This window comes from Chrysemys picta, chromosome 6, assembly GCF_011386835.1.
Source record: "Chrysemys picta bellii isolate R12L10 chromosome 6, ASM1138683v2, whole genome shotgun sequence".
NCBI lineage: Eukaryota > Metazoa > Chordata > Testudines > Emydidae > Chrysemys > Chrysemys picta.
In genome coordinates, this window is record NC_088796.1 from 68596940 (window position 1) to 68623034 (window position 26095).

The window sequence follows — 26095 nt, forward strand, 5'->3', positions numbered from 1 at the left end:
TCTACTTTATACCCAGTGTTCACTCCCAGATGCATCTTTCAGGTGTGCTCAGAGATTCTGGAAGGTCTTTTCCTCTTCACCATATTGATGTGCACACCAGAATGTGGATAAGCAGTGACAATCCTCTTAATAATGTTTAAGCATATTAATGAGTATGCTCATTAACTGTGATATTTCAGTGGTCTAGGAAGCCTGAAAATATGAAATTAAAACCATTTCATATTTATTTCTTCCTGTCTTTAATGTTCATTGCATTATATTATTCAATCAAACCTATTATGGCAGAGGTTATTATAATCAGCATATCAAATATCCAGATGGAATGGGCTGCATGCTAGTTTGGCAGGAGTTTTTATTGATTTGGGTCATAAATACAAATTACATATTAGGAAACACTGACACGTCCATAGTTAAAATAACATAACAAAGGGGGAAATGTGAAAGGCTGACAGAGCGAGAAATAGAAGTGCATGAATAAGGGCATAAAGCACTAAACTCCTTGTCACAATTCTAAGAGCAATTGTCTACAGAGCACGGATATTTCTGCATAAACAGGAACAAAACTGAAATTCTAATTAAAGAAGATCTGGGAATACAAGATATGGGAAGCAGGAATGGTGAGGAAAAAAAACTGAGAAAAGAAACCCAAACAGAGGAAAAAGAAAGAGATGAGGACCAACTCCTAGTATAAAGACGACAGTGGAAAGGTGCTATGCGCACAGGATCAAACTCTCCTCTCAGTTATAACTGAAAGGAAAATTTGGTTCAAACTGTTAAATTTATGATAATGGTTCCAGTGGCTCTTCAAAGCGCTGAAAGGGAAAATCTGTACTGATAGCCTGGTGGAATATTATAATCTTTTGTCTTCTATTATCTATTCAGTAGTTATTAAATGCCTTCTCCATTGCCCTCCCAGGTAAGTTTGGCCAAATTGTTAACTGATAAAACGTGTCCTGTAATTAATGTGCTTTCCCATGTATCATGAGTTTTCATTAATGTATTTCTTAAACTGAAATAAGCAACAATAAATCTTCTGGCAAGAACCTTGCTGCAAGTGCAGAATTACTCATGCACATGTATGAGTGTTAGCAAATTCCACATCTTGTAGCCACTGGAGCAACTTAAATTTACAGTTTGTTCATCTCTCATTGTAGGAGCTGGATTTTATAATGTACTATGAGAATTAATGTATAATTTGATTTCATCCTGTCAGCCACCCTTTTTGAATGGCAGAAAGAAATGACAGACCAGAACAATCCTTATGACTGATTATGGTCACCCTTTTGTTTTAGGATAAGTTATGTCTACTATGGTTTCCTATATGTATTACAAATTAGGCACTTTAGTTTAATATACATTTCTTTGTTTTAAGGTTTAGTTAGTAAGAGACAGGATTCTCTATTGTGTCTATGTTAAGTAGATTAGAGGAACACTGAAGGCCTGGGTCTCAATGTGAATTGTCTTGGTTATTGATTGTAAAACTTAGCAAGGTTTAATTTGCAATGCCTTTTTGCTCGATATAAAATACTACAGTTTGTATTCTCAATCTGTTTGTGTGAATGAGGAATGTATGCATCAGGAAAAAATAAGGTGTGAAGGCCATTGTTATAGCCAGAGTCAAGGAAGAAGGAGTGAAGAGACTTAAAGGACATCAATACGCATCCATAATGAAGGGCAGATTGACGACCCTGAGGTGAAGGCTGGCACCCCTAAGGACAATTGATTAAATCGGAACAAAGGACAGGATGACTCTCTCGAAGGTGTATTGGAATGTTTACACCAATTAAGAAGTAACCGGTCACAAACTGACACAGCAAAATCCATAGGCTTCAACAGAGAAAAAATCTATAAGAACAGGGTGCTTGGCCATGGGACTTTGGGTTCGTCTTGCCCCACTCCAGGAGCATCGGATCGCGACCGATAGAACCCCGCTCCCCTCTGCGACCAATCTGACTGGCCACTAGATTGATCCAGACTCTGGACTGGTAACTATAAACATCACTGCAGGATTGTGTGTGTGTGTGTGTGTGTGTGTGTGTGTCTAAAGCATATGCTAACTATTGTGGTAATTTCTCAATAAATGCTGTGTATTTACCTTCCTCTATAAAGATCCCGTGTGCTTTGTATGAGCATAACATCATGAGTCCATCTTTGCTCTGATCTACCTGCACCCTAGGTGTAACACTGTCAGGTTAATGTCTCAAAAATATCAGCTCTACATGCATCCCAGCTGTCATGAGTCAACTTTGCAGAGAGGGCACCAAACCCCACACTTCTGTTTTTTTTTTTTTTTTTTTTAAAGTGCAGCAGGCAAACCCCATGGCACTGCAGGCAACTGTATGCCCACTGCGTCCTGTGTACTAATGCTTTACTCTCAAATGAAACTGGTGTAGGGCATGACCATATCAGGTACATCTGTACTCACATGCACCTTTTTACCCCAACAAACAACTATTGTTAGTGTATGATTTTAGTAGCATTCTGACAAGATAGCATTTGGGAAGAAAAAGGTATTATGAAACTTCATATTTCTCCTACAATAGTGCTATGCTTACCCACTATTGGGCACCTGAAAATACCTTTCCACTAGGTGGAAACTCAGATATAGGGTGATTTTTACATTGAGTCCTAAACCAATACATTTGAAGAAGTGATATAGGTGTTGGAGGAAAGAGTATCACCCACAGCTTTACATGATTGGGGATTGGTCCTGCTTTGAGCGGGGGGTTGGATTAGATGACCTCCTGAGGTCCCTTCCAACCCTGATATTCTAAGAAGTGGGCTGTAGTCCACGAAAGCTTATGCTCTAATAAATTTGTTAGTCTCTAAGGTGCCACAAGTCCTCCTGTTCTTCTTTTTGCGGATACAGACTAACACGGCTGCTACTCTGATATTCTATGATTCCCCTAGGCATTTGCAGAGTGGTCTCAATGACCATTCTGTCATTCCAACCTGAGGTATGTAAGCGCCCTCAGTGGGGGATGTGTGTGAATGGGAAGAGATTTCAATTGCTTAATATTTTTAGCAGGTTTGCATTTTCTAAAGGGCTAATATTAACTCCAGAATGAAGGTGTGGGGAAATGAAAAAAAGTTAGCCTTTTGACTTGTAATGAGGCCTCAGTTGTAATGAAACACACTAAATGTATGCTTAGATGTCTATTAAAAAAAACCCACAAGAAACTCTTGTACAATGCCCCCTAAACATTTCCCATCCTCCAGTTCCGGGAGAACGGATCTACACAGATTCTTGGTGAGGTCAGCCGGTGTCCCAGACTTAGAGTTCTGTATACAGTTCTATAATAAAATTGAATAATTTTCAGTTAGAACATCTTTCATCTGAGGATATCAAAGCCCTTTCCTTATAATTACACCTCACAACACCTCTGTGAAATAGGTACATATTATACCCATTTCACAGATAGCAAAGTGGGGTATCTGAAGATTAAATGACTTTTCAAAGTGAGTCAGCAGCAGCACCAGCAATAGGACCCAGGAGTTTTGGCTTCCACTCCTGTCCTCTGGCCTTGGCTACACTTGGGGATTCACAGCGGCAGCGCTGTGAAGCGCAAGTGTAGTTGCGCCGCCAGCACTGCAAGAACTCTCTCGTAGCGCTGCAAGTACTCCACCTCTCCGAGGGGAATAGCTTGCAGCACTGCGAGCGAGTGTGCAGCGCTGCAGCCGCTGATTACACTGGCGCTTTACATCGCTGCACTCGCTGTGCTTGGGGGGGGGGTGCGTTTTCACACCCCTGAGTGCAGCAAGTTGCAGCGCTGTACAGCGCCAGTGTAGCCAAGGCCTCTGACTACTAGACACAATTCTCCCTAAAACTAATCCTATTACAGAAAAAAAATCGTTCTCCTTCAAAGGGTGTAACACCGGGCAGTTGGGTTTTGCCTGATTAAGACACTTACAATAACAGAGCCAAAACATTTTTTTAAGAGCTCTACCATGAGCTGTCTGCAACATTCTTGAATATATTTTGTTGATCTGCTGTTATGGTGTTAGCTGTTTGGGGTGAAATTTGCTTTCAGGGGTGCTCATTTGTAACCCTTGGAAAAAGAAAATCTTTTAATGCTCAAAATGTATTTGTAATCCTTCAGGACTCTGTTTTGTAACTCACCATATTTGGCATCCACATGTCACCATTCTGAGCTGCTATTAAGCAGTTTTATCTATGTTGTCACTGTGCCACAGATAATATCTAGATTTACACGTTTCTTCCCTCTGACCCTGAAAGAGAGCTGTCTTTGTGCTGGAATGTGGTAGCTGGAAATAGAATCCTGGATGGTTGGAAATTAGTTGTGCCTTGGCAGAAATTTCTTTTCCTCATAATAATATTTTAATACAGTGAATGGGGTATTCCAAGAGTCAAGGAACAAATTAATTTCCAAGATTGCAACTGGTAGTGTGAAAAGTTCAAACTGAAAATCAAATAACACCATTCCCCTTATTTACATACATATTATTATTTATATAGTGCTCAATGTGTCCTAGGTGCTTTATAAACAAATAGATGCACTATGCAAAGGGATGAAAAAACTACTGACAAATGAAAACATATGAAACACCAATACAATATCCTGGAGTACAATAAATGAAATAAAGAAGCTTTCACATACAATACTTAAAGCACTAGTCAATAGTGTCTCTTCCTGTGCTCTTGATGTTTGGAATGAAAGTCTTTACGTGTTGGATCACGGTGGGTGGGTATTCAGAATCTTTGATTTCCTAGGACAAAAAAAACGTTCCTTTGACCTACTTGTTCCAGGGATATCTTATTTTACTTGCCAATTTCTCCACATTTTCCTTTATCTGACCTATTGTTCCATATCTTTTCTGTTTAATTACAATCTATTTGTGGTAGGGACAACATCTTTCTCTGTTATTGTAGTAAATCACCACGTAAATGTATTCAGCTATATAGTACTATTATTTTTATTACTAACAGATAACTAGCTTTTCTGGAATTGTGCTTTGGTGTTCAGAGAGTGACTAGAAAATAAGTATTCAAAAGAGTAAATGAATAATTCCTAGAAGCTTTGGGGTACTTGAATCTAGGAATTTTCAGGTGAATTAATTTGCTTCAGACAAAAAGTACAAAACACCCAAATCAGAAACTCTTCCTCCCCACCCCCCACTTATTATCCAGTTCCCTTCATGGATTTCCCAATAAAAATAGACTTCTTGGCTCAGATAATTCTCATTAGGAGTATTTTATGGAAAAAAATATAGGTACTGTTTGTATAAATTAGATTTTCTAGACAGAAAGCCCATTAGACAGCCCTTTCATCATCTTGTTTTGGAAAAGAAAATTGACAACTATTTCAGAATATAACTTTTTATGCATCTCAGAGACATTTTAATTGACTTAATTCAGTCATTCATAGGGAAGGGACAGAAACATGAATTAGGGTTCCTGCCTCCTCCCCCCTATCATTTTGGCAGGTTAGCTACAGCTGTTTTAAAGGGCTGGTGTATTGTTCTTTCTTTTTCGATAAGTGCCCCAGTTTGACAAATGTTATAAGTGACCTTTATTGTTGTTTATATTGCAGTAGAATCTAGAGGCTTCAACTAAAATCATGGTCCTGTTGTTCCAGGCACTGCAAATACATAAAAAGAACAGGAGTACTTGTGGCACCTTAGAGACTAACAAATTTATTAGAGCATAAGCTTTCGTGGACTACAGCCCACTTCTTCGGATGCATAGTCCACGAAAGCTTATGCTCTAATAAATTTGTTAGTCTCTAAGGTGCCACAAGTACTCCTGTTCTTTTTGCGGATACAGACTAACACGGCTGCTACTCTGAAACCTGCAAATACATAGTAAGGGCCTGCTCCTCCCCTGAAGAGTTTACATGTTAAATAGATAAGACAAACCAAAGGTGGGAGGGGGAGGGTATGCAGAAGTGCTGAGAGGTGAAGTGACTTGCCCACAGTCGCACACAAAGCCATTAGCAGAGCCAGAAATAGAACCCATGTCTTTTGAATCCCAGTGTTCTATCCACTGCTCTGTACTGCAGGTTTGACTGACAGTTGTAATCCTCTGTAGCACGTTTTATGTTACCACTTTAGATTTATTGCCAAGATAAATATTCTAGTCAAATGCTATTGACCCTCAGCCATGCATTGACCATAAACAATCTTGACTATTACTGTGCCCTTCATAGCTGTCTTTCTTCAAATGCTCCTGTCCACTGGAGTGGCTCCAACACTGCTCCCTATTCCCTATGCTGTATTGGCTACCACATCACCAATACACTAACTATTCTTTAGACAGATGTCTTGGATCCTTGACCTCTGTTTCTTTGAAGCCTAGTCTCCACTCTGCTGTTGGTAAGGTGATACATACGTCATATTGTACGGGTTATTATACTGCTTATGATTCCACCCAAATAATGCTACAAAGTGAGCAATAACCTTCATGGTGATTTTGTAGGACATTTTCAAGTCCTCTCTCTCTATGTTGACAGAAAGATGGGATTTCCTGCTTGATCAGAAACTTGCTGGAGTTGAATGATTATGGGTGTGCTGATCTGCTGGTTGTGAGAGCTTGTAACGGAGATTAATGCTGGAAAAATACAACAAAATTTGTTGCAGAAGTCAAGGTATCTTTTGTTATGAGGAAAGTTCAATAAAAAAGTGTTTTTTGTGACCAATGTTTGAAGTGAATGTGTTTAGTTGAATTTTAAGTCAAATTTTCTGTGAACTGAGAGATTTATTAGGCTACAGGTAGTGCTGAGCGTGTGATATGTAAGGAGGAGAGAGAGAGATGACTACTTGACAATCTGCTGCTATGCTATTTCAGTGACTATTTTATCCTTTCAGATGTTTAAAGATCATGTGTAAAGTACATTTTAAATTAGTCATTTGAGTTTTAAGAAAGTGGATTTTAGTGAGTTATGTATTGAATTTCCCTGTAAATACCTGGGATTTCACCGAGTGCTGCTTATGTATGAAGAAACTGTAATTTACTAACTCATTTGATAGGTTGGATTCAACACTGTGTTTTTGATGGCTTCTACTAGTGTAACCCAGAGTACAGAACTCTAGCAGCTGAAAGTCCACTTGGAAGGGTGTTGTGGTCATGAAAGGTGCCCATAACTCCTATTCTTCTCAGGGCCCCACAGACAGTTAGTGCAGCCTAAAAGTCCCCCTCGGAATCAGAATCCTTGTGCTGGGTGGGTTGGTTCTGTGAACATTCCTGCTAGAAGAAAGGATTTTTTTTGGATATGTTAAGATAGATCATCTTCTTCTTCTTCGCAATGAAAAGATGCATTAAAATGTGCTGTCCAATAGCAGTGTGTTGCAATGGAGAGAACCAAAAGATGCTTGAGGTGATGGATGTCTTTTAAAAAAGATAATACATTATATACGGGTCTGGTAGCACTGCCTATTATTAATGTTGCCCAACACTTCCCATTATAAGACCTTGTTTTAAGTTGCTTATAACCATGTCAGATGTCTGCCTCAGGCTGATTTTTTTTTTTTTTAATTGCAGCCAAAATGGTTCATCCATGTTAAAAAATAAATAAATAAATAAAAAATCTGGCAACCTTTTCTTTGAGAGGCTCTAGCAACCTCAGGCTTTGAAGCAGGGACTTGAAATTTGGCCGAGGGGTAGCCTTAGTGTCAGGGATGTCCTTTTTCAGTCTATGAAAATCTGCCCAAATGTGGCCAAGTTATAAGTCTTTGAAAAATCACATTTCACACATGCATCAACTTTTTTGGCAGGATAAATCATGACCGATTTACTTGCAGCTGGGACTCGCTTCCTTTCTCTCCCACTTCCTCACGTTTCCTTTTTCTGGGGCTCTTCTGGCGGAATACAGAGTCTGCTTAATACTCCTGAGAATAGTTTCAGATTACTCCTCCTCAAAAAACAAAAACAATAATCTGATTCTTAGGGATGGGCAATGTTACATAGCCATAGGGATCAGCCATGTTATCTCACTGAGTCCCACAATGTTATATAAGTGCTCACTCATTCCTTCTTAAAGGGGGTGGGAAAATGGTCAGAGATACATGGTGGGCCAAGAGGCCCATCGCTGCCTGCTTGCTCCTCCATTACTGGGTTGCTCTCACTCTCATCCCTCCAGGGCTGGCTGTTTGGAGGGGATTGAGGAAAGCATGGGTGACCCATGGTGAGCAGGGTCCGGTTAGCCTGTCAGGAGTGGCATGGCTGACCCACAGCATAAGCAGGGTCTGGTTAGCCTGGCAGGCATTTTGCACCCTTTTCTTCCAGCTCCTCTACTGTATGTGAGGTGTTCCTGCAAAAGAAGGCTGCCGAGACATGATGTGCTGGAAGTTGCAGCAGCCAGCTACCTCAGTATCAGAAGGTTTCCAGAAATCTTACTGCAGGCTAAATAACAGCCTGTTAATGCTTAGCCCTGGTCTACACTACGAGTTTAGGTTGAATTTAGCAGCGTTAGATCAATTTAACCCTGCACCCGTCCACACGACAAAACCATTTTTGTCGACTTAAAGGGCTCTTAAAATCGATTTCTGTACTCCTGCCCAAGGAGGAGATTAGTGCTGAAATCGACCCTGCTGGGTCGAATTTGAGGTGGTGTGGACGCAATTCGACGGTATTGGCCTCCGGGAGCTATCCCAGAGTGCTCCATTGTGACCGCTCTGGACAGCACTCTCAACTCAGATGCACTGGCCAGGTAGACAGGAAAAGCCCTGCGAACTTTTGAATTTCATTTCCTGTTTGGCCAGCGTGGCGAGCTGATCAGCACAGGTGACCATGGAGTCCCAGAATCGCAAAAGAGCTCCAGCATGGACCAACCCGGAGGTACTGCATCTGATTGCTGTATGGGGAGACGAATCTGTGCTATCCGAACTCCATTCCAAAAGACGAAATGCTGGAATATTTGAAAAAATCTCCAAGGGCATGAAGGACAGAGGTTATAACAGGGACGTGCAGCAGTGCCACATGAAACTTAAGGAGCTCAGGCAAGCCTACCAAAGAACCAGAGAGGCAAACGGCCACTCCGGTTCAGAGCCCCAGACATGCCGCTTCTATGATGAGCTGCATGCCATTCTAGGGGGTGCCCCTATAACTACCCCTCCCCTGTGCTTCCCTTCTCCCCCACCCCTCCCGGGCTACCTTGGCAGTTATCCCCCCATTTGTGTGATGAATTCATAAAGAATGCATTGAAACAACAATGACTTTATTGCCTCTGCAAGTGGTGATCAAAGGGGAGAGGGAAGGGCGGTTGGCTTACAGGGAAGTAGAGTGAACCAAGGGAGCGCGTTTTCATCAAGGAGAAACAAACAGAACTTTCACACCGTAGCCTGGCCAGTCATGAAACTGGTTTTCAAAGCTGCTCTGGTGCATAGTGCGCCCTGCTGTGCTCTTCTAACTGCCCTGGTGTCTGGCTGCGCGTAATCAGCGGCCAGGCGATTTGCCTCAACCTCCCATCCCGCCATAAACGTCTCCCCTTACTCTCACAGATATTGTGGAGCACACAGCAAGCAGTAATAAGATGGGAATATTGGTTTTGCTGAGGTCTAACCGAGTCAGCAAACAGTGCCGGCGAGCTTTTAAACGTCCAAAGGCACATTCTACCACCATTATGCATTTGCTCAGCCTATAGTTGAACTGCTCCTTACTACTGTCCAGGCATCATGAGCCATGGGAGCAAGGGGTAGGCTGGGGTAGGTGCGACCGCGCAGTGCTGCCGACTGTTAGATGCATGCAATCTGCTCAGCTTATTACCCAGCTTGTGCTACCTGAAACAGTGAGGTGGAGGGAGGGTGGGGAAGACCCTCTGTAGCACTTCTTGCCCCCAGACAAAGGCTATTGCTGTTACTTAACCCACAGAGATGGGGCGAGGGAACGACAGTCAGTTATCATGTTGTTTACATCCCAGAGGGATTAAGTGAGAGGCTCAGATGGGTGCCTAGCATCATGCTTCCACAAGGGTGAAAAGGTAGCATGTATGTGTAGGGGAAAGAAGGTGCTGCTGCCTGTGCATTGCATGTCTCAGAAGGTTGGGGTGAAGGGGTGTGTTTCTCTTATGCTGGGAGAAGAGAGGAAGGCAAAGGGATCATCTTGAGCTGTTCCCTGTCACCCAAATCTGAGCTCTCTTTAGTCACTAGCTGATCGTAGACTTGCAGTTCTGCTCCAGCCAATGTACCCGGAGTCCACCATCTTGAAACAGGGACAGGGCCTGTCACATTGATTAAGATTTAGACCCTGGAATGATAATGCAATTTCTTCCTGGTTTGGTAATGAACAGTACATCAACTGACTCTGCTGAAGAGTGAATTTAGAGAGCTAAAAGAGTTGCCAGCTGTATGAAAGGAAAGTAAAAATTCACATTGGTGCAATAATATATAAAAGCAATAAATTACACTCATTTTGTATCTACAGAGAATACTTTGTAATCTACCCAATTCAAAATATTGCGTACTAAATCATAGCAATATTCAATATCAGTGTAATACACGTTAGAATAGCTTTATCACCTGATAGATCAAATGCACATGTCATTGTTAATATAACATTTACAGAAACAAATATTCCAGGAAATGAACTGAATTAATCACCAAATGAGCTTATCTCAATTTTTCAGAGGAAGACAAATTTTCTGTTCCCTATAGGCATCCCACTCTAGCAAGGGAATACTATGCAAAGAACTTTATGTGCAAACAGCTGCTGGTCTGCTTCATTCTGAAGGAGGAAACAGAACTCTTTTAATAGCCCTTTGGATGCTGCGTGTGTGTATTACATGCAAATAAGCATTCATGTCATGCTAGTCTGGAAAAACTGTCAGTATTCTAAAGAGTTAATCAAGAAAATGCTCTTTCATTACATTGGTTGGCAATTCTAATAATTTATTAACAGGGCCGGCTCCAGGCACCAGCCGAGCAAGCTGGTGCTTGGGGTGGCAGATTGTTCGAGGCGGCATTCTGCCCAATCCTAGGGCGGCACAGCCGCTTGCTTTGTTTGTTTGTTTGTTTGTTGTGCCGCTCCAGCCGCCCTGTCAGGGGCGGCAGTGTGGAGGACGGGAGTGCCCTGCAGCAAGCCCGGCAGGGCAGTCCGTGTCCTTCCCTCCCAGACGACTGTAGCGGCACAGAGCCTCCCGGCAGGCGGTGCATGTCTGCACCCTTTTTTGCTGTGCCGTTCTGGTCGCCCCAGGTTTTTTTTTTTTTTTTTTTTTTGCTTGAGGCGGCCAAAAAGCCAGAGCTGGTCCTGTTTATTACTCAACCATTATTAAACCATTTGATCTTCCCATAGCAGCTGCAAATTCTCCTGCACTGGAACCACTTCACTATTCATTAAAACTGTATCAGTATTTACATTTAATTAATAAATGGCCGAGCAAAGTGCCAGTGATGGGGCTGAATATCCAGAGTTTCCAAGAGTGCTCAGAGAGGTTTTTTTCATCTCCTGGACCATGGCTCTCAGGTGCATTAGAAAGATGACTTATTTGATGCTTAGAAGGGAGGAGTGACAGATTCTCAATTCACACATGCCTCTAGGTGGCTGATTCTTGGAATGGAACTGGCTCTGACAATACACTAGGTATTTAATCCAACACAAACATGAATGCAGTATCAGCAGCTCCAGGAAATAACAAAACAATTAAAAGGCCAATATTCTGCTTCAGATCAGCGCAGCAGATCTTGACTGGACGTTTTGCATATGTAGGCAGGCAGAATATTGTAGTAGAGATACCTATGGGGATCTGAAATGCTGAAACCATGACAATGTAACTATTAAACATCCACAGTGATGATCACATTGTGAAGGTGTGCTGTGATAGTTCTAGTAAGGCATGCAATAGCCCACTTGCATACCTTCAGTGGGCCAAAATGGTGTCTTCTATGCGGTGTGACTTCATCTGTATGGTTTGTGCAAGGTCAAGCTGTGCACAAAATGGCATCCTGCATAGGGGCCAGATGGAGTCATCGCTGGACCGGATCCAGCCTGCAGGCCGCCAGTTGAGCGCACAGCTAGCCAGCCAGGCATTCAATGCATGCATAGATGGTATGCCATTGGCAGCCAGCCAGCATGTGAATCTACAGTGCACCAGCTTGCTATGTATTAATTCACCATATAGATGCTGCTATAGCACAGTGAAAGCCCCAGAGTACAATTAGTGTACTACTGTTTGAAAGCATAGTCGCTAAGATGTACTCTGGGACTTTCACTGCATTGTAGCATGGTACACATGGGATGTTACTGTGCAAGTATCTGGTGCTCTGTAAATTCACACCATGGCTTTCTGTGCAGTAGCTCCTGCGTAGACATGTCCTAATAGGTGGCACTGCCAGCCTCGCCTATGACAAGAATTGGAATGTTGCTCTCAGGTTGAAGGTAGATTAGTCAAAGTCCTGGTTTCATTTATCTAAATGTGTACAACCTGGAAAGGATACAGGTAAAAATATAGTAATTCATTAGCACTTGATAAATAATTAATTACATCTCAAGCTCAGGGGCTCTGAATTATGCACACAAACCCACTCTTAAATGACATTGTCCAAAAAGTATACAGAATTCTAACAGTGTTCGTTTGAATTGTTTACTATGTGGGACACAGAGGCTCCAATCCTTGTGTGTTTATAATATTATATGGACATAAAAAATATATGATCAAAAAAATTGGCCAGCAAACCTGCCTTTTTGATTGATCTCAAGCCCACTTTCATGCTTTTCATTATATTCCCTTTTCAGTTCTATTCTGTTCCAGAATTACTTAGTGTTCCAGCTTAAATCCATTTATTTCATGTCTTCTAGACATGCTAGCTGGAACATGCTAGCTTGGATCAGATTTAATATATCTATTATCATGCTCATCTATATTGGTAACACAATAGCTAGCCTTATACTTATTAATGTTTTTAAGTAGAGCTTATTGAAAATTGGCTTTTCCATCCAATAGGAAATCCTGATATTTTGATATTTATATTCATCTGGAAACAGGAGGAAAAGTTGAAATATCAAAACTTCTCACAGAGTGAATAGTTCCAAAATAATTTTATTCTGAAATGTTGAAATAGTTAGTTTTAGCTTGGTTTGATATTGAATGGCATTGGTCAGCTGCACAGCAGAAGATGCAAATTAATGTCAGCCTGACCCAAAACAAAATGGTTCAATTTAGTTCAACAAATCAATATAGATTTGATTCAATTCAACCCAAAACAAAACATTTCATTTACATTTTCCTGATAGCACATTTTTACAAAATTGGAAAATTTTGATTTGTCAGAAGCTACATTTTCTGTTGAAAAAACATTTCAGTGGAAAATTCCTATTCTTAATATAGTCAAATAAGAGAAACCGAGTGATATCAACCAACTATGCACTTTGTATTTAATTTATAATAATGTTACAGGTCTAGATTTCCCATTGCAGTGTTGTGGTCAGTGGGGTGGGCTCTGCAGAAGAAAATTTCACAAAAGATACTGTATTGAGAAACTAGGCTCCAGAAAATTGAAAGATAATTTATCTCCCAGATTATTACACCAATAGTCTTTTCTAAACTGATTTATTAAAAAGCAAGAGATAAATTAACTATGTACAGTAAATATTCATTCTAATCTTTTGTTTCTTTTTATTAAAGGATCATTAAAATGTTTTAGTTTTCACTGCTTCCATGCTCAGGAGAGAAATATAACCATTGTTTTTCCGAGTTCATTAAGCTTTAATTTTTCAATTTATGAACATATCTCTAGTTTAATTTGTACTAATGTTCCTCCCTTGTGTAGAGGGAAAATGTCTCTTTGTAAGTATATTTCACAACACAGGCTGTGCTGCCTTACATTCTCAGAGGTCAGTTGCAGAACTAATGATCCTAACTAGGAAGAATGGCTTTCCATGTCCCTCCTTATAGATAGACTTAGCTGAATATCAAAAACACTAACAAAAAAGATGAATTTGAATTTTTAAATGAATTAATCTTGGATATGTTTGAGCCCCTTTTGTTTTGCTTTCTGCAGTTCTAGTGAAGTAGCTTTACCAGCACAAATACTTGCGAAATCTGCATTTTAAACTTGAATATTCTTCAAAAGTGAAATTAAAATTTCATAAATGATAGAAAATTATTGTGCATATAACACACAGATATGCAATTCAAAATTCACACTGCTAATATCACTGCTCTACAATTTTTGAGAAGTCGTCTGCTTCAGAGCTAAAGTGTGCTATTTATTATGTATTTTGATGTGCTGAATTCAAATATGACAATTAAAACAACTGATTGGCTACTGTTTCTAAGATATTTAAGTTTTTACATTTTATGTCTATGTATATTGTGTAGATAATAATGACTGAATAATGAGAGAGCCCAGCTGAGGAGGAAGGAGCAGGGCTGAGTGCGAAGAAGTGGGCTGTAGTCCACGAAAGCTTATGCTCTAATAAATTTGTTAGTCTCTAAGGTGCCACAAGTACTCCTGTTCTTCTTATTGTGTAGATAGTAGTTTTAATCATAAATTGTAAACCTAGGTCTTTTCATGTGTTTATGGTTGCTTAACATGATAATATTTCACCTGTCCTGTTTATGTAACACTTTAAAAATCAGCAAAAGGGTTATATAAATAAAATGTATTATGAAACAAAAGGCAAAAAACTATTATGTCCATAGTTTAGTCCTATTCAGTGTCTACTCGGCGCTTCTTGGCTTGTCTCTTGTATTCATTAAATGGAGCATCTCTTGTCACTGTCCAGCAATAGTCTGCAAGCATTGATGGGCTCCATTTGCCCTGATAGCCTTTCTCCATTGTTGCAATGTCCTGGTGAAATCGCTTGCCGTGCTCGTCGCTCACTGCTCCGCAGTTCGGTGGAAAAAAATCTAGATGAGAGTGCAAAAAATATATCTTTACTGACATGTTGCAACCAAGGCTTTTGTATGCCTTGAGGAGGTTTTCCACCAACAACCTGTAGTTGTCTGCCTTGTTGTTTCCGAGAAAATTTATTGCCACTAACTGGAAGGCTTTCCATGCCGTCTTTTCCTTGCCACGCAGTGCATGGTCAAATGCATCATCTCGAAGAAGTTCATGAATCTGAGGACCAACAAAGACACCTTCCTTTATCTTAGCTTCACTTAACCTTGAAAATTTTCCACGGAGGTACTTGAAAGCTGCTTGTGTTTTGTCAATGGCCTTGACAAAGTTCTTCATCAGATCCAGCTTGATGTTTAAGGGTGGTAACAAAATCTTCCTTGATTCAACAAGTGGTGGATGCTGAACACTTTTCCTCCCAGGCTCCAATGACTGTCGGAGTGGCCAGTCATTCTTGATGTAGTGGGAATCTCTTGCACGACTATCCCATTCGCAGAGAAAACAGCAGTACTTTGTGTATCCAGTCTGCAGACCAAGCAAGAGAGCAACAACCTTCAAATCGCCACAAAGCTGCCACTGATGTTGGTCATAGTTTATGCACCTCAAAAGTTATTTCATGTTGTCATAGGTTTCCTTCATATGGACTGCATGACCAACTGGAATTGATGGCAAAACATTGCCTTTATGCAGTAAAACAGCTTTAAGACTCATCTTCGATGAATCAATGAACAGTCTCCACTCATCTGGATCGTGAACGATGTTGAGGGCTGCCATCACACCATCAATGTTGTTGCAGGATACAAGATCATCTTCCATGAAGAAGAATGGGACAAGATCCTTTTGACGGTCACGGAACATGGAAACCCTAACATCACCTGCCAGGAGATTCCACTGCTGTAGTCTGGAGCCCAACAGTTCTGCCTTACTCTTGGGTAGTTCCAAACCCCTGACAAGGTCATTCAGTTCACCTTGTGTTATGAGGTGTGGTTCAGAGGAGGAGGATGGGAGAAAATGTGGGTCCTGTGACATTGATGGTTCAGGACCAGAAGTTTCATCCTCTTCCTCTTCCTCTTGTCTGACTCAAGTGAGAGTGATTCTGGTGCATCAGGAACTGGCAGTCCTTCTCTGTGGGGTACTGGGTGTATAGCTGATGGAATGTTTGGATAATGCACAGTCCACTTTTTCTTCTTTGACCCACCTTTCCCAACTGGAGGCACCATGCAGAAGTAACAATTGCTGGTATGATCTGTTGGCTCTCTCCAAATCATTGGCACTGCAAAAGGCATAGATTTCCTTTTCCTGTTCAACCACTGGCGAAGATTTGTTGCACAAGTGTTGCAGCATATGTGTGGGGCCCACCTCTTGTCCTGATCTCCAATTTCGCAGCCAAAAGAAAGGTGATAGGCTTTCTTAACCATAGTGGTTCTACTGCGCTTTTGTGATGCAAAAGTCACTTCACCACAAACATAGCAGAAATTATCTGCACTGTTCACACAAGTACGAGGCATCTCTGCTCATTTTGGCTAAACAGAAATGTGTCCCTTTGCAAAATCAAACACTGACAAATAAGAGAGCACCACACTGTATGATTTCTAGAGCTGATATAGGGCAATTTGTTCAGCAGAGTGATGTAAGCTTCGTTATGATTGCATCATCCATGACTTCTAGGAATAACGTGATGCAATTCATATCATGTATGATGCAATACCAGCTTCAGATTGCATCATTCATTGTTTTGCCTAAAAAGCAAGTACTGTCCAAACCCAGTCAGAGATTTATTCCTAGATCCAGTCAAAGATGTATTTTAGTCATTTCTGGTTTAAATTGAGATCCCTTCCCTTTATAACTCACTTATCCTCCGCCATTCCCAAGTCAAGGTTCATATATACTGACTCAATAGCATATCTTGAAAACTAGAGCCAATCAACAATTTTAAGCATAATTTTCGTTCTCAGTGAATTAGTAAAGTTTGACTACATTTATTTCAGTAGCATTTTGGCTGTAGAGCAATGTATTTAGTTACATAAGTCATCCTGCCAGGGCACAGAGACCATACAATGTCAGGCATCTACCTACCCAACACAGCGTGGATTTCATTTTTTTTTTAATTTACAATGAAATGTCCTGACCAATCTGCAGCTCAAGAATTATTAACTGACTGAATTAAAAAATAATTGTGAATAATAAATAAATCTGAAAATGGAACAGTTTGTTAATGAACAATTTGCAGGCAAAAGAGAGGAAATTTGTCAAATTGTGTGTTATGAATTGTTCTGCTCTACATGTATGTAGAGCTGGATTTAATAAATCTGCCCTTCAAAAATCCATGAATTCTTTAAGGCTCTTTTTTCAAGTATTATTTCATATACTATAGGGTTAGCATCTCCTCAATTCTAATTTTAGTTAAATAGCAGGATGCATCATCTACTAACAAGCAGTGCTGTGCCAAGATTATTCTATGCCCCCTCCCAATAAATAAATACAATTCAATCACCACTAAGTACTTTTACAAAGGGACCTTCCTAGCCTTCTTTTAAGCAATCTCATTAACTAACTCATCCCAGTGTATCTGCCTTGCTTCCGAGTCCGCTACAGAAATAACTGCCTGATCGCTTAACCTTTCCTGGCCCATGGATGTACTTAGATAGGTCTTGATTAATTTTAGCATGCTGAAACTCCTTTCATTAGCAGCCATTGTTACAAGACAACAGCCAAAAAAAAAAAAAACCACTCAGTGTTATTTCTGTGTTAGGAAAACTGGCATCTAAAGATCTTTTGGGAACATAGCTAAGGAAATCAGTTGGCACTTCCATTTCCTTAAAGATTTGCTTGCAGAAAAGGTGAAGGGCTCAATCTTGTCTCCAGAACTCTGAGTTTAAATCCTCAGGGTAGCTACGTGCTAAAGTTTGAGTGTGCCTTTTTAAGTGTTTGCAGCTAAGACTTTTCAGTTTCTCACCTGTCAAAAAGCAAACTTTTCTCTGATTCCATCGTACTTACTCATCTTATTGCCCAATGTGTTAATATTGGTTTAAGATGGGGTGGAAAACCTCTCATTCAAAAACTTTTTGAGGATCTAATGACCTTTCATCCTTTGCAAGTTTATCTGGCATTACTTTCCTCCTTCAGGATTGTTTCTCTTTGAACTGCATGGGTATTCCTAATGTTTCAGCCTGTAATTCTGATACTAGCCGTAATTCTAATAAAGTGGCTTGAAGGCCACCAAGCAAACCATGAACCATTTGAATGTCAAGATCTGGACTCTGCAAGATTTTGCTCACAATGTTAATTTCTAATAACATAGTACACCACATCTTGGCCAAAACAAGAAATGAAAACTCTGAAACTTTTATTTGCAAGCTGTTAGCTTCTGACTTAAGTTCTGGAATATGATTGGGTGAAGTCTTGATCTCATCTAAAGCATCAAGAACAACCACAAAGGACAGAGACATCCTGCGGGGGAAAATTTATTAAAGGGGATTCTCTATATCCTAGTAAAGAGGAAAGGAAAGGGATAGATAATAAGGCACAAAATATCATAATGCCACTATATAAATGGCTGGTATCCCCATACCTTGAATACTGCATGCAGTTTTGGTTGCCTTATCTCAAAAAAAGATGTATTAGAATAGGAAAAAGTACAGACAAGAGGCAACAAAAATGATTTTAAGTATTTGGAACAGTTTCCATATGAGGAGAGATTAATAAGACTGGGCTTTTTCAGCTTTAGGAAAGAAATGATTAAGGGGGATATGATAGAGGTCTATAAAATCATGAATGGTGTGGAGAAATGAATAAGCAAGTGTTATTCACCCCTTCACATAACAAAAGAACCAGGGATCACACAATGAAATTAATAAGCAGCAGGTTTAAAACAAAAATAAGGAAGTACTTCTTTACTCAATGCACAGACAACCTGTGGAACTCAGTGCTATGGGATGTTGTGAAGGCCAAAAGTATAGCTGGATTCAAAAAAGAATTATATTAAGTTCCTGGAGAATAGATCCATCAAAGGCCATTAGCCAAGATGGTCAGAGAGAGAATCCCATGCTCTGGGTGTCCCTAGGCCACTGATTGGCAGAAACTGGAATTGGACAACGGGACGGATCACTGAAAATTGTCCTGTTCTGTTCATTCCCTCTGACGTATCTGGCACTGGCCACTGTCAGAAGACAGGGTACTGGGCTAGATGGGCCCAATATGGCCATTCTTATGAATCCCCTCAATCTAATTTCATAGTGGATAGATTGCCTCTAACCTTGTTGACAATTTTGTTGCACTTTGGTATTTTAATGTAATTCTAATATGCATTTTCAACACATTCCAACAACTAGTAGAAGCGAAATACAATCTTTGAACAATTCTAAAATACAGAACAACTTTGGGAAAAACCATTGCAGCAGCTTCTCCAAAAAAATTCAGTGAGTGGGCAGCATGGGACAAAAGATGCATTCTGATTTATCTGCTGAATTTTATTTTGAACACCTTTGTATGCTGCAGCCATGTTAGCTGTGTTATCATAGCTTTGCCCCCTCCAGTTAACCGTATATAAATGATCTTTTTCCAGTGTCTCTAAAATAACCTCTGTCATACTGTCCCCTGTTTTGGTATGAATAGCAATGCAATCTACAAAGCTGTCATCAACCTTTGTTCAGTCTTTCAAAACCTCAACATACCTTAACACCTGAAACATTTGGAAGAGGTCTGGAGTGCAGTCAAACATAATTAAGTATTTTACTTTCCTAAACTTGTCAACAATAGTCTACATATTTTTCTTGCTATTCTACTGATTAAATTCATCTTGAATTTGGTTTGATAAGTACATCATCTTTGAGGTACTGGTTTGGCCACAATAATTTCCACATGATCTCACAACACACTATCATACCATGCAAACAACGAAAGTAAATGCAAAAAACTACCGTGATGACTGTCTAATTTCTCCTCTAAATCTTGCAGAGTTAAACATCTCTCATGGGAGTAATGCAAAATATTGCATCATATGTCCTCCTGTATCTGATAGCAGATTTGTATACCTTTTTCAGTTGTGCAACCCTTTTCCAGCTGTTCTGTAAATTCATCCAGAGAGCGATGGCCACTAGGTGTTCTTTTGAACGTTCATGTAGACATAATCGCTTGCTAAAGTGGAAAAAGTTTGTGGACTCAGTTTTACAGTTTGCAAAGGAATATGAGGAATTTGTCTGGAAAATCAAACAAACGAAACAGAACAAGAAGGCAAGAGTCAAATTGCATAGCAACCCAGATCACTGGTGCTATTCCCCATTAGGAGTTTTGACAAAGAACCACAATTTTAATACTTCCCTTCATTTGCATTCGCAAGGCAAAAAGTCTTGTTTTAAATTAACATAATCTGTCACTTGTGGCTGAGTAGCCAGATCTCCCTTGTCAAAGTCAAAATTCTGCCCCCCGCTTCCAATAACCAAACCGCTTTGAGTCCACATCCATAACAGTTGCACTAGCAACCAATGGGCATATTTCTTCTGAAAATCAGAGAGACTGGGATCCAACAAGACAATACCAAGTTTTGTGCCAGAATCAGAGAATCCAGAACTGAACAGGCCTGACAAACCCAAATTGATGTCCTCACTAGCTAAGGAAGGGCCAGAAATGCAAGTAGCAGAACCATCTGCAGATTGTTCACCAGCAACATGGTCAAACTTTGCACATTTCAAGATATTTTGTAGACCGCTTGCACTTTTCTGATCATCTTTTTCATGGGCCTGCTACAGCTTGCATTTTTGAGTACCACTCTTGTGTTTATAGGTATTCAGGGTAGAAATCACAGTTGACCATAAGAATTCGCCCACTGAGTTCTTCACTAACGAATTGTTAGGTTTGGAATGACTGCACTAGCAGGTGAAAGATCTAACTAATATCTCAGAGAAATCAGGTGAAAAGTCATAATATCTCTGAGAAACTCAGTGCTATATCAGGTGAAACTAATGAGAAAGAGCTCAAGAATGCAGATAAGGTTAATTGAGGTGAAGGGAAAAGTTACAGAGAAGGCTAAGGCCCCACAATGGAAGAAAGGAGGGCGAAGTTAATAATAATAAAAAAAAAAAAAAAAAAAAAAAGGTGCGGGCGGAAGAGGGTCTGGGCATAGTTCTATTGGAGCCGTTTGAACCCAGTGGAGCCATTTGAACTGGTCTTCTCATGGCCCTGCTAACTAGAAATGAGTATCTAGTTGTTGTAGCAAATAATTAAATTATTAGCATTTTCTAGGATGCCAGATATCCCCTCTAATTCTTGACATTATAAAACATTTAACAGAGGAACTGCCATATCCTCAAACTTTTCAAGGCCTGCATGGAGGACTCTTTGAGTTCATCCTGTTCTATGTTGAAATATCATTCTGAAGTAGTAATCTTCAAAGTGAGCCAGGAAAAATAAAAGCTTTACCAAAACCTGGAGTCCTGTGATGTGCCTAAAAGTGGAGTTTTAATGTATCTGAAAATTGGTTTCTTTTTCTTTTACGTGTGTAACACCATTGTAAAACTTTTTGGATGTTTTCCTACTAAATTTTGGTAGCTCACAGATTCCCTTCTGAAAGAAAAATTTCCTCCTGCAGAAAATATGCTTAGTCCATATAAGAATTTTACTACTTTGTTCATGCGTCAACTTTCTCTTGATACCTCATCCATATAATTAAGAGCTAACAGTAATAGAAGAACTTGAACATTATCCTGTTCATTCTCTCTCTCTCTCTCACGTGCGCGCATGCACACACACACTCCGCTACTCTTCTCTTTCATTTGAGATTACACTCAGTCCCAATTCCACAATTTTGAAATTTGTTTTCATTCCAAATCAGAACAAAACATCAAATTTTGAAATTTTCTACAAAATGACATTTTTTGGGGAAAAATTGTTTACGGTTAATTGAAATGTTTCTTTTCAATAAAATCAATTTCAATGTTCTATTTTATATTATAACAGACTATAAATAAAATAAATTTTTAAACAAAAAGTCATTTTGAAGCAAAAAATCAAACATTCCATTCTGCGAAGGTCACCATTTTGACCTTATCAAAATACTTTATTTCAATTTTTTTTAAAAGAAAATTTTCCATGGAACATTTTGATTTCAACAAATTGGCATTTTTTCAATGGAAAAAGGTTCCATCAGAAAATTTCCACCAGCTCTATTATCTTAATTTTAATGTGTGTAGATAAAATTATAAAACATTAAATAACTGTTTAAATTACACATTTTAGCTAGTAAACATTACTATTATTTGCGAACAGCAGTTACAAAGATTTTAATGGCAACCATTGTTCATCCTAATATATATGGATATGAACAGATATTATTAAACATTATATGAAAATTAGTATTTGTAATATCAGGTATAATTATTAAGCCTCAGTAAACATGTGGCTAATCAGTCTATTTAACAAACAACAATCTCTTACATTCAAATAATTGCACAGATAAAGTATTTGACACAGTGTTATCAAGTAATTTGCTCTAATATAGCATGATAAATCTCTGAAAGTCTATATTACATCTGGGGCCATGAAAAAAATCTACTACTCTTTGTAACTTCTCTCTGGTTGTACTGAAGTCCTCCCAGAAAGTTAATATATCAAGAGTTTCCCAGGAAGTTAAACCCCTAGTTTAGTTTTGAGTACAATTGCTTTTGTAAATGTTAGCTGATGTAGATATCAGGTTTTTAATTTACAGGGGGATACATCTATTCAACCATGCACTGTGTCTGACATTGACTTGATACTGATATGATTTACGAGGTGATAACTTTGATTCAATAGCTGGTGCATTTATAGTAATTCACTAAAAGGTGGCTGATTTGACATACAGTGGTTACACTAAAAGTTCATTCTCTTTGGAAGCTTCTGCTGGTTTGACAGTGATTTTCTATAATTAAAAGTGGGGTATACCACTGGAATTGATAAAAGCTCCAAAACTGGAATAAACTTTTTAAGTGTGACCTTTGCATGAAATGTCTGACGTGATAAATGTGTCCAATTCTTAGTACTGTAGAGGGTGTACAATGTAATATCTAATAGGGCCTGTCTCATGTTTTATATGGACTGCATCCAGGGCATGTGTAAACCTTAAGTGTGTGATATAAGAGCTTTATTAGTAAAGTTACTAAAATCATACATTAACGTACAGTTCTTCTCTGACAAGTGACTGTGACAATGGCAACATGTGGTTCCATATCTATCTGTTATTTCTGCAGCAAATGTGCTCAGTTTATAAATGAAATAATAATTATTCTTAACTGCCAACCATGAAATTCATAAACCAGACTGAACGGCAGGTTAGGATTTTTTCTAACTTGCTTAACATTACCTGTAATAAAAGATTTTCCAAAAAAAATTAAGCTCGCAGTTACTTCTGGGCAACCCCATTGTCTTTGGGTACTGTCTTTAGTGATACCTGTGCAAACCCATTAACTTCAGTGGGAGCCAGCAGATCTACCTAAGCAGCAGCTAATGATTGGCTCTGATTCCCTGCAGGAAGATACCTATCCAGCTCTGTTAGAGAAGGAGAGAAGGACAAACAAACACTTTCTGGAGAAGGAGGTGGAGGCTGCAACAAGGCAGGTAGGCCCTGTGGTGTCCCTGAGGCTAAGGGAGAGCTATTGTGGGGGAGAGGACTCTGTGGTATCAATTCAGGTCAGGATTATCCCTTTTGTTACTTTTGTATTGTTTGCATTTATGTGGCAGAAGAATAAAAGAGGAGGCAAAAACAGAGTTGGGCATGACTGTGCGCTTTGTCCCTACACTGGTGGACAGACCCACCAGGCACAGAGACCAAATATGTTAAGTAAAAAGGTGCCATTTATGCAGTCATTCTTCAGAGTGGAACCATACTGTAATATCAATGTAAAATGTAATTTAAAATTTTGAAGTTAACAAATTAGTCTGTGTTATTGCTAGCCCCTCAAAATGACTAGTCAAAGGCACCTGGTTTCTCCAAAACCGACAGATTAAAACAAATTTGAAGTTTCCAAGCTGAGTTGTGTTTGAGATATAACAATCCAAATATTATTAACAATAATAATCCTGGTAATACATTATCACAATATTTCTTTCATAATAAATTCTAATTGACCTGTGTCACATGCCACAAATGTTTCAAAAATATTATACTGTGATCTAGGATCCTGCATTTAAAATTTCAGGCTATTGGTCCATTTTTGGCAAAGTTTGAAGAGCAGGTATCAAGCTGGACTGCTTATAAAAAGCTAGCTATAACTGGGGAGGGGGGCAGATTCTGGCCTCTGTTACATCAGGATAAATCCTTCAGTGGAGTTACTCTAAACTTGTTCTTGTGTAACTGAGAAGATCGTCTAACTCTCTGAGTTATTAACCTTAGTAAAATCAGACATGATGAAGGTCTCCTGCAATGGTCCTTATGTTTAATCCTTCTGTGGGAAGCTTCATTTCAGATATTTATTTCAATATGGTTATTTTTTCCATAAAAAGTTTTGCTATAAAAGGTTTGTGCATTGTAGACTTCATTCTCATCTTGCTGAATGAATGGGGATTCAGGTTGGTAACTCATCATGTATGCATCAAGATGCAACTTCATTTTCCAAATTTAGTGTTCTTTGATAACCACAGCCTTGCATAGACATCCCCAGTGAAAAGGCTCTAATACATTCTTTTTTAAAAACGAATTTAGTGCTTGTGAAAAGACTGAAATCTCCAGAGACTGGAGCTTTCTGTTTATTCACAGTACACAGCATGGGGTAGTGACAGTTCAAACTTCCTTGTACGACCCTATGGCCTCTACATATGTCTAAGCAATGATTAAGGCTATGGCTGCATTAGAGAGCTATCCTGTCAGTTTAATTACTCCAGCCCTCACAAGCAGTGGTAGCTATGCTGGCAGGAGAAGCTCTCTCGCTGACAAAGCGCTGTCCACACCAGCACTTAGTTCGGTGAAACTTATGTGACTCAGAAGAATGGCTTTTTTCACACCCCTGGGCGGCATAAGTTATACCGGCATAAATGGTAGTGTAGACATAACCTTAGAATTACAATCTTTAGATGTCAAAGAGTGGAGCAGTGTGTATGCTCATTACGTTTTTGGGCTCTATGCTGGGAGGGAGGGTATCATTTGTCATAGTACATTTTTGTATGATGTGGAGACTTGGTTGCTTGGAAATGGCCTGAAACAATCAACCCATTTCAAATAGGCCAATGAAAGCCATCTGCTGTTAATGATTTGTGGTTACCACAGTATTGGCCTTTGAACCATCCAGACTGTGCATCCAGTTCCACACCTCATCTGTCTACTGTTGTGTTGGGTTTTTGGACGTTAATCCATAATCAAGGATATGAAGGGAGTGGAATTAGCACTGCGACCTAGTCAGACTGGACATCTGGTCCTGCCATGCGGGCAGGGGACTGGACTCGATGACCTCTCGAGGTCCCTTCCAGTCCTAGAATCTATGAATCTGCAAGAGAGTTGTGGAAGGCAGGTATATTAGCCCTAGAATGATAAAGGCCTTTTTCCCCTAGAAGCTGAGAAAGGGCTACCTCAGGTTAATCAGGGACTCCTGAGTCCAATTAAGGGCTGCCTGAGACCTTTAAAAACCCTTCCTCCAATGAGAGAGGAGGAGAGACAAGTTGCTGCAGGGCTTGAGGCAGCAGGGAGAAAGGCTTCTCTAGGGTGGAAGGCTGCTCTTCTCCCTAAAGGGGAAGTTACCTGACTGACTGACTGTTTAGAGGAAGGACTGGCACCCTTGGGCCAATAACAAGGTCTCACCCCATGGTAGACAAAGGTATTCCCCTTTGTTTTGTGTTGCGAAGTTTTCTTTTTGTTTGGCAGAGGAATACTCCTTGGGCCTGCCCTGGGTCCTACTTGGAAAATAAACACTGTCTGGAATGGTATCAGAGGGGTAGCTGTGTTAGTCTGGATCTGTAAAAAGCAACAGAGAGTCCTATACGCGTCTGACAAAGTGGCAAAACCTTATGCTTCAATACATCTGTTAGTCTTTAAGGTGCACAGGACTCTCTGTTGCTTTTTACTGTCTGGAATGTGGCTGATTTACTAGGGTTACCATATTTAACAAATTAAAAAAGAGGACCCTGCACGGGCCCTGGCCACGCCCATTTCCCACCCCGCCCCAACTCCGCCCCTTCTCCATCTCAACCCCGCCCTAACTCCGCCCCCTCCTCCCTCCCACTCCCAGCCACGCGAAAAGGGCTGCCCGAGCGCTACCGGCTTCATGGTTTGCCCGGCAGCCCCCAGATCCTGCGCCCCCGGCCAGCGCTTCCCCGGTGCAGCTGGAGCCCGGGAGGGGAAGCG

At 40.0% G+C, this 26095-nt stretch overlaps 1 long non-coding RNA gene across 1 annotated transcript in view; it reads left to right on the forward strand.

Moving 5' to 3' along the window:
* The window catches only part of LOC135984318 (uncharacterized), a 39788-nt gene extending 13946 nt beyond the window's left edge, over positions 1-25842 (forward strand). Inside the window, exon 3 of the long non-coding RNA XR_010602263.1 lies at positions 23293-25842. This is a non-coding gene — a long non-coding RNA (uncharacterized LOC135984318). The remainder of the gene's footprint in view (positions 1-23292) is intronic.
* Positions 25843-26095: the final 253 nt, after the last annotated feature.